This window comes from Taudactylus pleione, unplaced genomic scaffold (genome assembly GCF_031769625.1).
Source record: "Taudactylus pleione unplaced genomic scaffold, aTauple2 ptg001915l, whole genome shotgun sequence".
Taxonomy (NCBI): Eukaryota; Metazoa; Chordata; class Amphibia; order Anura; family Myobatrachidae; genus Taudactylus; species Taudactylus pleione.
Genome location: NW_028286312.1, coordinates 685,790 through 699,516, shown reverse-complemented (window position 1 = coordinate 699,516; position 13,727 = coordinate 685,790). Strand labels below are relative to the sequence as shown.

Here is a 13,727-nt window from a genome sequence, read left to right as displayed (position 1 = left end):
CTCTATGCTGCGCTGCAGAAGGACTCCGTCCACCACTCCTCTACCGTGAAGTGCTCAGCTCAGCCACACGCCCTCCATGAACAGTAGGCACCTCCCATGGAAGTCAGCTCTGTTCTCTTAACAGGAAGCCCAGGAAATACATTGTACATTGTGCAAAGAGGATATTGCTCATCACCATGTTCAGCAGCCGGGGAGGGGTGCGCATAGAGGCTGTGGAAATAATGCATAGGTGCCTCAGCCCCAGAGACATGCTGACGAAAATGCTTACAGTAGCAGCAATACAAATTCATTATCGTCCTGCACATCCCAGTGGCTGGGCCCCAGCCAGCTGCAGGGCAGCAGTAGTGGGGGCTGTGGTAATGTAAGAGCAGTGCGGTGCAGTGCCTGCTGCCGTGCAGGTGTACTTCCGTTCCTTACCTTGCGTCGCACCCTCTCACCTTCAGGCCGTGTGTTGAACGGACAGTCCTGGAACTCCCGAATAGAACACGGACACGATGACCTAGGGGGAAGGAGACGAGGTGAGTACCGTCCTTCCTCAATTTGACCGACACGCCCTACCGAACCGAGGGATAAATTCAGGTTTTAAGTGAAGATCATCATTGGCACTTTTGGCCTCAGATCGCGAATTTTCACCTATCGGCACTCACGCACCAGGTGAAAATCCGTCCTTGCACCGGGTTGCAAGGTTCACCGTCTGCCCAGAAAGAAGGAAGGATAGGTAGTGACAAAGAAACAGGGAAAGACAGTACACACAGATATCTCTCACCGTGTCCACTCTTGCTCTTCGTCTGCTCACTCGCCTACAGGTCCCTGTAAGGAGATACACAACACAGCCTAAACCTATGTCACGCAACTACACATACTACAACGACATAGCCCTCAACCTACAGTGTGTGTAGTGCAACAGGTATAACAATAACTAAACTTTTGCCCTGCACGGAACACCAATCACAGACTATAAGTACACAAGAGCAAAACACGGTGCTGTCCCTTTAAATGCCTGCTACCTACCTACCCAGAGCTGGCCAGATCCTCTTCTCAGTGACTGGGGAAACACTACCTCATCGGTGGGAGCCAGACAGCTCTCTACCACTGCTCACACCTCTAATCGTTTACACAGGGGCTGCTTTCCTATATTGCGGCTCAGGCCTATGGGCCTGCCTAATGATGGGCTCCGGTAGTGGCCTGGGCCTAATGCCCAGTACCACTTTATATGGGGCTCAGGGCCTGATTCAGAACCGGACGCTCTGACAAGAGCGCTCGCTCTGAATCAAGGCCGTCCTACCAAAAACTGGAGCGGCCTCCTGGCCGCACGCATAGCTGTGGGTGACCACCCACAGCTTATGCAAGCGGCCAAAAAGATGGTCGCGATGGTCAAGACCATCGCGACCATTGGGCTTGCGATGAGACCCTTGCGGTAGGGACTCATCTGCCGCAAGCCCTGGAGTAATTTTGGCTCTATCAGAGCCAAAATCACTCCCACTGACATCACTAGTGATGTCAGTGGGGCAGGACCCAGACGGTAGGCGTTCCCATGGGAACGCCTCCGTCTGGGCAGACACGCCCCGGCAAGCCCACCAAAGGGGGCGTGCTGTCACTCACCATCGACAGCACGCCCCCTTCGGTGCGAGACCCATAATGACGGCTTCCCCGTCGTTATTCGGGTATCGCGCATGCGCACGACGGAGGCGCCTCCGTCGTGCGCATTTGGGCAACATCGACCCGCTTGTGAGCGTACAGCGCTCGCGAGTGGGTCTGAATGAGACCCTCAGGCCTATGGGCCTGCCTAACTGTGGGGCTCACTTATTATATAGGGCCTAACGCCCTCCTGAATTGGGTACAGGCCTAGAACCTGGCTGATGGCCACGGGCCTAGTGCTCGCCTATTTGTACCCTCAGTGATCTGGGCCTAACACCCAGATCACTGGCTCCTAATCGGGCCTAAGGGAATTCTATAGGGCCTACTGAGCCCCGGGCCTTGTGCCCGCCTATTTGCTCACAGGCCTAGTGCCCGACAATGCCCCACGGGCCTAGTGCCCGACAACCCAGGTGGTCTAGGGAGGGGGTATATGGTAGGCCTCATGAAGGGCCTACCTGCTCCGTTGGAAGAGGCTGCAGGGGGGAACTTCGTGAAGCTCGTTTACTTCCCTCCCCCGCAGTCCTCTCCGGTCCTCAGACGCATTCTTCGGCCGCTGGCCCGTCCTGGCCAGCGGCGCCGCCTCTTCTTTTCTTCTTCCAGTCGGCGCCGCCTCTCTTGACAGCGGCGTCTTCTGGCCTCTTCTGCGGCCGCCGCACATGTTGCTGTGACGCTCTCTTCGGGAGGTCTTCTCTCCTCCCTCTCCGCCGCTGAACTGCTTTATCCCGCTCAGCGCCGTCTAATACAAGATGGCGCTAGTGGGCGGGGCTATGACGCGGCGAGCCGCGATTGGCTCGTCGCGTCCGCCTCCTATTGGCTGCTGGCCCGTGAGCCGGGTTTGGCTCGCGGCCAGAGCCAAACACCCGCCGCTGTAACCAGGATGCCGGGCGGCAGGCTACAATAAGCCCGCACCCAGAGCCAAGTACAGAGCGCCACGCCCGACGCTTGACCGGCGCTGGGAACAGATACTCTGTCTCAGTGCCAGCTACCCGTCGCCGCTTCTTGGCTGCCGGGCGGCAAGCTCCGCTGAGCTTGCGCTCAGAGCCAAGCTTCTCCCGACGCCACTGTACCGCCAGCACTGGTGGAAGGGACCAGGCGGTCCCCTCACCAGGTGCCCGCGGCGTCTGCACCAATGCTTGAGACATCACTGTCCCAGCGCCGGCAACGGATGTGTCCCGCAGAGGACACATCCCCTCTGCCTGTCCCTGCAGCTCTGCTGATGCTGGGATCAGACACTTGATCCCAGCACAGCCTTCCACGGTGATACTGGTGAGATGCAGGGGGCAGGAGTGAGAAGCTGGGGATTGTGGTGAGATGCAGGGGGCAGGAGTGAGAAGCTGGGGATTGTGGTGAGATGCAGGGGGCTATGGTAAGAAGCAGGAGTGAGAAGCAGGGGCCTATGGGTGTGATGCAAGGGACTGTGGGGAAATATAGGATGCTGTGGTGAAATGCTGGGTGCAGGAGTGAGAAGCAGGAGGCTGTTGTGAGAAGCAGGGGGCAGGAGTGAGAAGCAGGAGGCTATTGTGAGATGCAGGGGGCAGGAGTGAGAAGCAGGAGGCTATTGTGAGATGCAGGGGGCAGGAGTGAGAAGCAGGAGGCTATTGTGAGATGCTGGGTGCAGGAGTGAGAAGCAGGAGGCTGTTGTGAGAAGCAGGGGGCAGGAGTGAGAAGCAGGAGGCTATTGTGAGATGCAGGGGGCAGGAGTGAGAAGCAGGAGGCTATTGTGAGATGCAGGGGGCAGGAGTGAGAAGCAAGAGGCTGTTGTGAGATACAGGGGGCAGGAGTAAGAAGCAGGAGACTGTTGTGAGAAGCAGGGGCCTGTGGTGAGATGGCGTAGGTTGTTATGAGATACAGCGGGATTAGGTAAAATGAAATTGTTCCCGTGCAAACCCGGGGCGGGTCACTAGTGTAATATAAAATGGCTGCTCAAAAATTCACTTGTGCCTGTTGTATGCACTTATATGATTTAGATCAGTGATTTTCAACCTTTTCAACTCGGGGCACACTACACAAGATTTAAAATTGCCAAGGCACACCATCTGGTGATGTTGTATATGTCACCAATGAAAAAACATACACATTGGCTCCCACATAATAAAAATACACACACATTGGCCTCCACTTGAATAAAACTCACTACATTAGCCTCCACAGGAATAAAACACACTACATTGGCCTCCACAGGAATAAAACACACACATTGGCCTCCACAGGAATAAAACACACTACATTGGCCTCCACAGGAATAAAACACACACATTGGCCTCCACAGGAATAAAACACACTACATTGGCCTCCACAGAAATAAAACACACTGCATTGGCCTCCACAGGAATAAAACACACTGCATTGGCCTCCACAGGAATAAAACACACTACATTGGCCTCCACAGGAATAAAACACACACATTGGCCTCCACAGGAATAAAACACACTACATTGGCCTCCACAGGAATAAAACTCACTACATTGGCCTCCTCAGGAATAAAACACACACATTGGCCTCCACAGGAATAAAACACACTACATTGGCCTCCACAGAAATAAAACACACTGCATTGGCCTCCACAGGAATAAAACACACTGCATTGGCCTCCACAGGAATAAAACACACTACATTGGCCTCCACAGGAATAAAACACACACATTGGCCTCCACAGGAATAAAACACACTACATTGGCCTCCTCAGGAATAAAACACACTACATTGGCCTCCACAGGAATAAAACACACTACAATAGCCTCCACAGGAATAAAACACACTACATTGGCCTCCTCAGGAATAAAACTCACTACATTGGCCTCCACAGGAATAAAACACACACATTGGCCTCCACAGGAATAAAACACACTACATTGGCCTCCACAGGAATAAAACACACTACAATGGCCTCCACAGGAATAAAACACACTACAGTACAAGTGCACTGAGCTGACCGCTACGGCACACTTGACAACTGCTCGCGGCACACTAGTGCCAGTACATACACTGTCAGCTGCTCAGTTACTAGTACTGACCTCTGCTCTTGCTTCAGGCTGGTTTCATTCAGTTTCAATTACTCGTTCTGGCTCCTCCCACTCTGCTCCTTCTGCCTGTTGTTCCCCGCGATGTGGCCGATGTATGCAATGAGGGCGGGCATGGACAGTACATTCAGGTTCCCACCTTAATGTTCTGTATATGGTGCCAAACAGTGACAGCACCCGATGTTTACTGGCAGTTACCAATGACCGTGCATAGCAGGGGGCGGAGCTCTGATGGATTTAATCCGCCCTCTGCCTGGGCAGTCTGGCCCTGGCGTGATGTCATGGGGCCTGATTCAGACCCACACGCAATCGGCTGTCCGCTCGCAAGTGGGTCGATGTTATGCACTGCGCATGCGCACGACGGCGGGAGCTCCGTCGTGCGCATGCGCCAGACGCGATGAGCGAAGGACTTTCCTTCGCTCGTTGTGTCTGATCAAAGGGGGCGTGCTGTCGATGTTGATTGACAGCACGCCCCCTTTGGGGGGCGTGCCTCCCTGACGGGGGCGTTCCCAAGGGAACGCCTACCGTCAGAAGCCGGCCCACTGACATCACTAGTGATGTCAGTGGGAGTGATTTTGGCTCTTATAGAGCCAAAATCACTCCGGGCCTTGCGGTTGAAAAACTCAACCGCAGGCTCCGGCTCGCAGTGGCGATGGTCGCGATGGTCAAGACCATCGCGGCCATCAAACTGCACGCTCGTATAGGCTGTGGGTGGTGACCCACAGCTATACGAGCGTCCAGGAGGACGCTCCATAATTATGGAGGGCGGCCCTCATTCAGAGCGTGTGCTCTGCTCAGAGCGTACGGCTCTGAATGAGGGCCATGGTGCATTAAAGGCAGATAGAAACTGTGCGGTGCAGGGAGGGTGTGTGACGCCTTATCCTGCGCCAGTTAGAAAAAGTATTATACCCGGCATTTAAACACCGGACATTGCGGGTGAGTGGGTGCCTTGGGAGGCTGCTGTAGCCTGTAGCAGGTAAAAAAAAAATTCCTGTCTCCAGCAGTCCTGCAGATCTTGTGGGCCTATTTTGATCGGAGGGACTAGAGCTGGAGCTCCATTCGCCCCATTCTTAATCCGGCCCTGAGTGGGGGCAGTACCATGACAGGAGGACAGTGGGCCTGATTCAGAGGTGCTCGCAAAAAGCGAGCATTCGCTCTGAATCAGGGCGGGCGCTGGTTTTTTTAGTTGCGGCCTCCGGGCCGCTCGCATAGCTCTGGGTGACCACCCACAGCTACTGCGAGCGGCCAGGATGATGGTCACGATGGTCAAGACCATCGCGACCACCGGGCTTGCGACGAGACCCTTGTGGTAGGGTCTCGTGGCCGCAAGCCCCAGAGAGCTTCTGGCTGTAATAGAGCCGGAAGCTCTCTCATTGACATCACTGGTGATGTCAGTGGGGCCGCCCCGAAATGGCAGGTGTTCGCTTGGGAACGCCTCCGTTTGTGAAGCCACCCCCCGGCTAAGCCTACAAAATGGGGCGAGCTGTCGATCAACATCGACAGCCGCCCCTTTTGTAGTGAGCCACGGAGCGAGTGCTTTTTGCGCTCGCTCTGGGGCTCGCGCATGCGCACTGGGCCACCATCGACCCGCTTGCGAGCGCTATGCGCTTGCGAGTGGGTCTGAATCAGGCCCAGTATCTGCTAAACACATTTGAACAATAGTGGACTCCTGAACAGTTTTAAAACAATTGGCTTGGTGTGTATGTATGTATGTGTACTTACGACATCCAAAGACAATGGTTGGTCATTGACGGGGTTGTCCACACCCTGCTCCTCTGGGACACTGTCTACCATCAGCGTTTGTGATGCTCGCTGCGGCTCCTGTTCATGGAGGAATGTCAGTAGGTGGTAGTACCACAAGCTGCTTGTATAAACATCATCTGCCCCCACTCCAGATGCCTGCGAATCCTGCTCTTTCTTATGCTCCTTCACAAAGACTGTTCGCAAGTTTTGGATTTTTGCCTTAACCCATGTTGGACATACCTCATCATGGTATGGCAAACTAAATGTTACCAGCTCGTCTATTGCAGCAACTCTCTTGGGGCTCTATTTATTAACATTATTTTTACTAAAATAAAGTGAAAAAGGGTGTTTTCACACCCTTTTCACATTATTTTAGTTTCACCTGTATTTATTACAGGGCAATTGGAGTAGAATTAGTAAAATTCTACTCCAACCCCCATTATCACTTATTTTTAGTAAAGCAGATCGCATTTCCCATAATTGTAATGGGAAATGTGATCTGTGTGCAAGTTACTAAAAATAAATTGTAAAAAAATACCGGGGGAAGCCCTGTGATATCCAGGGTCTCCCCCGGTTACCGGGCTCCCACTCTGCTCTAACGGGGAGAGCAGAGGCGGGAGCCGGTACCAGTAATCAGCTATGTGGTCTAAAGAGACCGCAAGCTGATTGCTGTAAAAAAAAGAAAAAAAAAATGAAACATTTTTTTTTTCACTTACCTGAATCCAGGGACCGGTGATCGGGCCTCCGGTGATGGCTCCTCTCCGGTCAGCTGGTCTCCCACAGTGCACTGGGGCCCGGTCATCAGGTGATCGGACCCCAGTGCAGTATGGGAGATCACCTAATCGGGAAGCCCGGAGAAGACCACTGGAGGCCAGGAGGATGCAGGTAAGTGTAATGAAGGGAGGGGGGGTCGCGGGGGGGGAGGGGGGGTCGCGGGGGTCCGCGATCGTGGGGGCGGGGCTTAGTGCCGGGGGTGGGGCTTAGCGTCGGTGGGGGGGTAGTAGCGGTGGTCGGTCGGCGCATGCGCGTGCTCTTAGTCGCGGTATTTTTTCCGAAAATACCGCGACTAGAGTGCGGATGGGATCCGCAGGGACAGAGCTTTATCGCAAGCTCTGTCCCTGCAAGGGATTTATAGTAAATCCCTGTGATATTACCTGAATTCGCAATGCGAATTCACTCGGTAATATCACACTACAATCCGCATTCAATATGCGGATTGTAGTAAATAGAGCCCTTGGTGTTGTTGCTGTATTCCTTACTTTTGACACACCACTAACACTTATGAGCGCGATAGCGCTCTAGAAATCTGGTCACAAATTGAATCTCTCTAGCACTTGTCATTTCTGGGGAAAAACAGAACAAAAACTGTTTTAATACAGTTGGGTTATTTTAGACAATTTATTCGGTTTTTAATGTGTTAACAAAAAAGCTAAAAAACAGTGGCCCTCATTCAGAGCCGTACGCTCTGAGCAGAGCGCACGCTCTGAATGAGGGCCGGGCTCCATTTTCATGGAGCGTCCTCCTGGACGCTCGTATAGCTGTGGGTCACCACCCACAGGCTATACGAGCGTGCTTTGTGATGGCCGCGATGGTCGAGACCATCGCGTCCATCGAAATTGCGAGCCGGAGCCTGCGGTTGAGGTTTTCAACCGCAAGCTTCGGAGTGATTTTGGCTCTATCAGAGCCAAAATCACTCCCACTGACATCACTAGTAATGTCAGTGGGCCGGCTTCTGACGGGAGGCGTTCCCGTGGGAACGCCCCCGTCAGGGAGGCACGCCCCCGGCACGCCCACCAAAGGGGGCGTGCTGTCAATCAACATTGACAGCACGCCCCCTTTGATCGGACACAACGAGCGAAGGACTTTCCTTCGCTCGTCGCGTCTGGCGCATGCGCACGACGGAGCTCCCTCCGTCGTGCGCATGCTCAGTGCATAACATCGACCCACTTGCGAGCGGACAGCCGCTCGCGAGTGGGTCTGAATCAGGCCCAGTGTCTGTACATTTTTATACTACATTAATATACACCATAGAGTGGCCATTATATATGAACATAGCTGTGCCAGGAGTATTAACATACAGTAGCTGTGCCAGGGCTATTAACATTGCTATGCCAGGGTTATTATCATAGCTGGGCCAGGGGTAGTAACATTGCTGTGCCAGTTGTTGGCAAGGTGTACAAAGACCACGGAGGTCATCCTTGTGTGACAGGAGTGACATAAACCTCGGGTCTGTCACCGGGCACGCTCTGCAATGCACAATGGGTTGTAGCAGTTATCATGGAAAGGGGTTCGGTTAGGAAAGGCGTTTTAGCCAATTAGCACAAGTTATGAGTTAGCCAATTAGCACAGGTTATGGGCAGGGGTGGAGTTTGAGCTAGAGTTTTATGGGTAAGTTAGACTCCATTCTCCCTCTTTTCTTCTGGAGATTGGATTGGTGAAGTACTGTCATCATTACTCCAAAATTTGACTGTTTTACTGTTGCCAAAGTTTATATATTGTTTATTTGTGCCTTTTATTGTTATTCTACACCCCATTCGTTTCTAACTAGCTTTCCTTTCACTTATTCCCTCTACTCCTTTTCTTATTTCCTCCTTTTTCTTTCCTTTCCCTTCCTTTTATTTTCCCAACTTCAATGAATCGCCCCCGGTGGGCTGTGGGCATACCTGCCCGACATCTGGTGAATGTGGCCGCGGGAGCGGCATCACATAATGCCACGCACGGTCGGCCCGCAGGTCGCGAGCTAACGGTCGGCCAGCATCGGGCGGGGGAAGGGGGCAGGCTTCGCACGGGGGCTCGCGGCCGGGCGGCCATTAGAGGGCTGTCTAGCTCACCTATCCCGGCCGCGGGCTCAGCGTCGTGCGGATCACCGCGTTTAGAGGTTTTGGCGCCTGGCCAGGGTGTGGACGGCTCGTCCGCATCTATGGCCGGGAGGCGCAGTAGGGGGAAGGGAGCGGGGCCTTCCCCTGCTGCGCGTGGCGTCATACCAATAGCCCACGCTGGGCCTAGTGTCGGAGGTAGGACACGGAGACCTGCTTCTCGGCGGGGAGCGGCCACGGTGCCTGCATCCCCGCCTGCGCGCACGTCCAGGCGGGGGGGATCGTGCCCGCCCCCCCCCCGCCTCCTTTACCCGATCACGGCCGGTCTCCGCTGCTGAGGCGTTCTGCGCGCTCAGCGGCCCGCAACGACATGCATTCCATTGGGGCTGTGGCTGTGTTGGACCGGCGTGCCCAGGGCAACGCCGGTTGCGGGGTCACTAGGCAGGGTGGTAGGCGTCAAAATGTGCGCCATCTGCCGCTCGAGCGGGTCACTACGTCCCCCTCTGACACCAGTGAGTCCCTATCTATTGATGGCGGGGTGTCCGTTAGAAGCAGCACCCCACCCTCTACTGGTTCCACAGAGGGGTTGGAGGGAGGTGCGCCTGCTCGGGGGGTCAGTAGCAGGTCATATGCCGATTTGGTGCGGGGGTCCACAGTGCCACGGACAAGATCCGAGGCTGCATCCGCTGCGGTGCCAGTGTTGCGCGCGGAGACCGTGTCCACACTGTGTGCATCACTGCTCTCTGCGCTAGCGCCGTTGTTGGCTCAGAACAGCACCCAGATAGCGTCAGGAGGGGGCGTTGCAGCGCTGGCGGATAAGATCATCGGCGCTTCGGGTCCCCGGGCGTCCACAGGAACGCTTCAAGGTTTACATAGTACGGACATGGATGATTCGCTAGGCCAGGGACGAACACTTTCTGTACAAGATAGCATTGTCTGTGTCCCAGCAGGAGAGAGCTTGCTGGATTCCACGATGCAGAGTCAAGACGACAGCGGAAGGCCTCTAGCCATGGTAGCAGAGGGTGCGGCTGGGCCGTCAGATGGTGAGTCTTCCATCGATCCAGATTGGATCGGTAGCTCCAGTAGTAGCCAGGAAGCATCGGCGCAGCGAAGGAAGAAGCGTAGGCGGCATAGGTCAGAACAGGGAACAAGTAGTCTTTCCTCCACCTCCTCGGATTCCTCAGAGGCATCACGGCGAGCTGGCAGGAAGAGGTCCAGGTGACATAGGCGCAAGCACCGTTCGTCCAGCAGCAGCTTGTCAGTGAATTCGGACTGTTCGGAGGGAGTCTTATGCGCTAATACAGCGGTGCTGCGTGGGGTTCGGCCCAGGATCCGGTATCGGATCAGGCGCGGACGTTATGTCAACATATTCGCGCTTACCAGCCGGGGGAAAAGAGCTTGGGTATCCACCAAAAAAACATGGGGGGTCGGCCCGCGATGGGGTCATGTCCTATCATGTTTGGTTAAAAAACATGTATATCCTCCTGCTACTTGGAGACGCGTCCCGACGAACACATGTGCGTGATCAGGTACATGTACTTAATTCATGATATGTTCACCAACTCCAGGGGCGGTGCATGGCGGGTGTACGACGAAGAATTTTGTCGTAAACAGCACGGTAGGGAAGTTATAGACTTTGGGACAAAAGACGTAGAGATTTTTGTGGACGTAACGCAACCACAGCGCACGCAAATGGAGGGGGCACCCTTACTGAGAAATTTTGGGGGACAGGCAGCTGCACCGAGCGGGGGATCGACACGGGGGCCGGGTCCCAAGGCAGGACATGGCAAATGCTTTGCCTTCAACAATGGCCAATGTGCGTTGGGCGGGCGATGTCGTTTTCGACACACATGCATCCGTTGCGGGGGCACCCACCCGATTAAGGAATGCTCCAAAGGTTCGGGAGGCACGTCAGGGGGAAAAGGGGGCAGTGCCAGTCGTGGCCCTAGTGCCCCCTCCACCAAGTAAGGCAACCATCCTAGGCAGGGCCCCCACGCCTGTCAAGGCAGGGACCATGGCACCATGGCTTGAGGCGTACCAGCTTCAGGACGTAGCCACGTTCTTGCGCAAGGGTTTTACGGTAGGGTTTAGGCTTCCGTTAGTAGCTAGGGTGCAGGGAGGTTCCGGACGGAACCTTCGTTCAGCTCGTGACATGCCGTTGATTTTACAAGGGAAGGTAAATAAAGAAATAGACTTGGGTAGGATAATTGGCCCTTTCTCGGAAATTCCAATTTCGGGTCTGGTTTTATCACCGGTTGGAGTGGTCCCCAAGAAAACCCAGGGTAGCTTTCATTTTATTCATCACCTTTCGTACCCGAGGGGCCTGTCGGTTAACGATGCTATCCCCAAGGAACTTTGTCACGTGGTTTATCAATCTTTTGATGACGCGCTCGACTTGGTTCGTTCGTTTGGGGGAGGGGCGCTGATGTGTAAAGTCGACATCGAATCCGCTTTCCGACTGCTTCCCCTGCCCCCGGACATTTATCATTTAATGGGGTTCAAGATCAATGACGGATTTTATTTTGATAAATGCCTGCCCATTGGGTGCTCTATTTCGTGCGCTTATTTCGAGAAATTTAGTACCTTCCTACACTGGTGTCTGTTTAGGGAGACGCATGAGCCGGGCATCGCTCATTACCTAGATGACTTCTTATTAGTGGAGCCACGAGATTCCGTTAGGTGCGCGCAGTTGCTCGTAAACACGCTCAAGCTGTTTTCCGAGTTTGGGGTTCCCATTGCGGAAAACAAGACAGAGGGACCCACCTCAAGACTTTCGTTTTTAGGCATAGAAATCGATACGGTTGCGGGTTGTTGTCGTCTGCCGGTTGAGAAGGTCCAGCATTTGCGGGATGAAATACTGTTGGCCCTGTCAGTAAGTAAGCTGACATTAAGGCAGACCCAGTCTCTGTTGGGTCTTTTCAACTTTGCGTGTAGGGTCATTCCGGTCGGGAGGATTTTCTGTAGGAAGCTCGAAAGAATGACGCAAAAGGCTCGTAGCCCGCATCATTTCCTGCGTTTAACTAGCGAAATTCGGCGTGATTTAGTTATTTGGGATGCCTTTCTAACTAATTTTAACGGCATTCGCATTTGGCAAGCCCCCCCGGTATCAAACGTCACATTGCAGCTGTTCACTGACGCGGCTGGGGCTATGGGATTTGGTGCGATGCTAGGAAAATATTGGTGCGCTGCTCCTTGGCCCTACAGCTGGATAGCAGAAGGTTTGACCAGGAACATGCTGCTGTTGGAGCTTTTCCCCATCATGGTCGCTATGGAGCTCTGGGGAGGGCGATTGCAAGATAGAGCGATTATATTTTGGTGCGACAATATGGGGGTAGTGGACGCGCTGAACAGGCAAAAAGCGACGGGTCTGCCCGCCATTAGATTAATTGCGCAAATTATATCGCGCTGCCTCCAATTTAACATTGAATTTCGCGCCCAGCATGTTCCAGGGGCTAATAATGATGTTGCTGACGCGCTTTCGCGTTTTCAGTGGGCGAGGTTTAGGAGACTTGCCCCTTGGGCGAACATGGTCGGTGATGCATGTCCCGATTATGTCTGGCAGGTGGTTCGTACATCATGGAGGCCGTAGCATCCCGGTCCCTGGCCCCTGGGACCTTCAGGGTTTACCTCTCGTCATGGGAAAGGTGGAGCCGTTTCCTATTGAGGGAGAGGCCGCGAGGTAAGATCTAATTCTGACCTTACTCGTACATTGTTTTTGTGGGCTGTGAGACACGGCCATCGTGTGCTTTTTTCCTTGCCAGAATGGGACGGTAGAAGTGGCGGCGTGAGCTTTGTCAAATGACGGGACACTTCTCCACTTTTGCAGACGTCTGGTGAGCAGACGCAGCGGGCAGGGTGCAGCGCGGCAAAACCCAAAGTTTGGTGGCCACAAACGGGGGGGGGGTTGCTGGGAGTGGTTCTTTGCTGGGCCGCCGGCAAGTTTCGGCGGCTTTGTGGAAGGGCTGTCCCAGTGCCTTTCCCCATTTCATTACATTTTTGGTCGGTCATGGGTGATGAAGGGTTGCACCTGCTTGCTGGGTCGATGCCGCAGGATTACGGCCCGTCCAATCATTCATTGGCCCGAAAGGATCTATGATATGATGGGGGCATGGCTGGCCTGCAGGCGCTGCGGGGGTTCAAGGCTGGGCGTAGTTACCTTAGGTTACGCCTGACTTCGAGCTTTCGCTCATCCCAACTTGGGGACTAGCTACTCGCCCTAGGTGGGGGTCTTGAGGAATTTTTGTTTTATCACTGGTTTAACCTAGGCTTCTGCCGCCAAGTGAAGTTTTGTGTTTTTGCCTCAGGCCAAGTTGGGATCCCCCTCCCAAATTTTTTCTGCCCAATCTCCCCTCATGCTAGGTTATAGGATATGCATTAAATAGGCCTAGCGTTATTTATCACACATCCCCTAGCTGTTAAAGTTAGCATAATGTGATTTTAACCATACCTGCAAAGATTTTATATTAATCTATCTATTCTACCTTTTTTCCTGCCAGGAGGTCAGCTTGAT

General features: G+C 53.9%; 1 pseudogene; it reads left to right on the top strand.

Moving 5' to 3' along the window:
* The first annotated feature begins 10,100 nt into the window (after nucleotides 1-10,100).
* Nucleotides 10,101-11,185, top strand: LOC148436202 (uncharacterized; annotated as a pseudogene).
* Nucleotides 11,186-13,727: the final 2,542 nt, after the last annotated feature.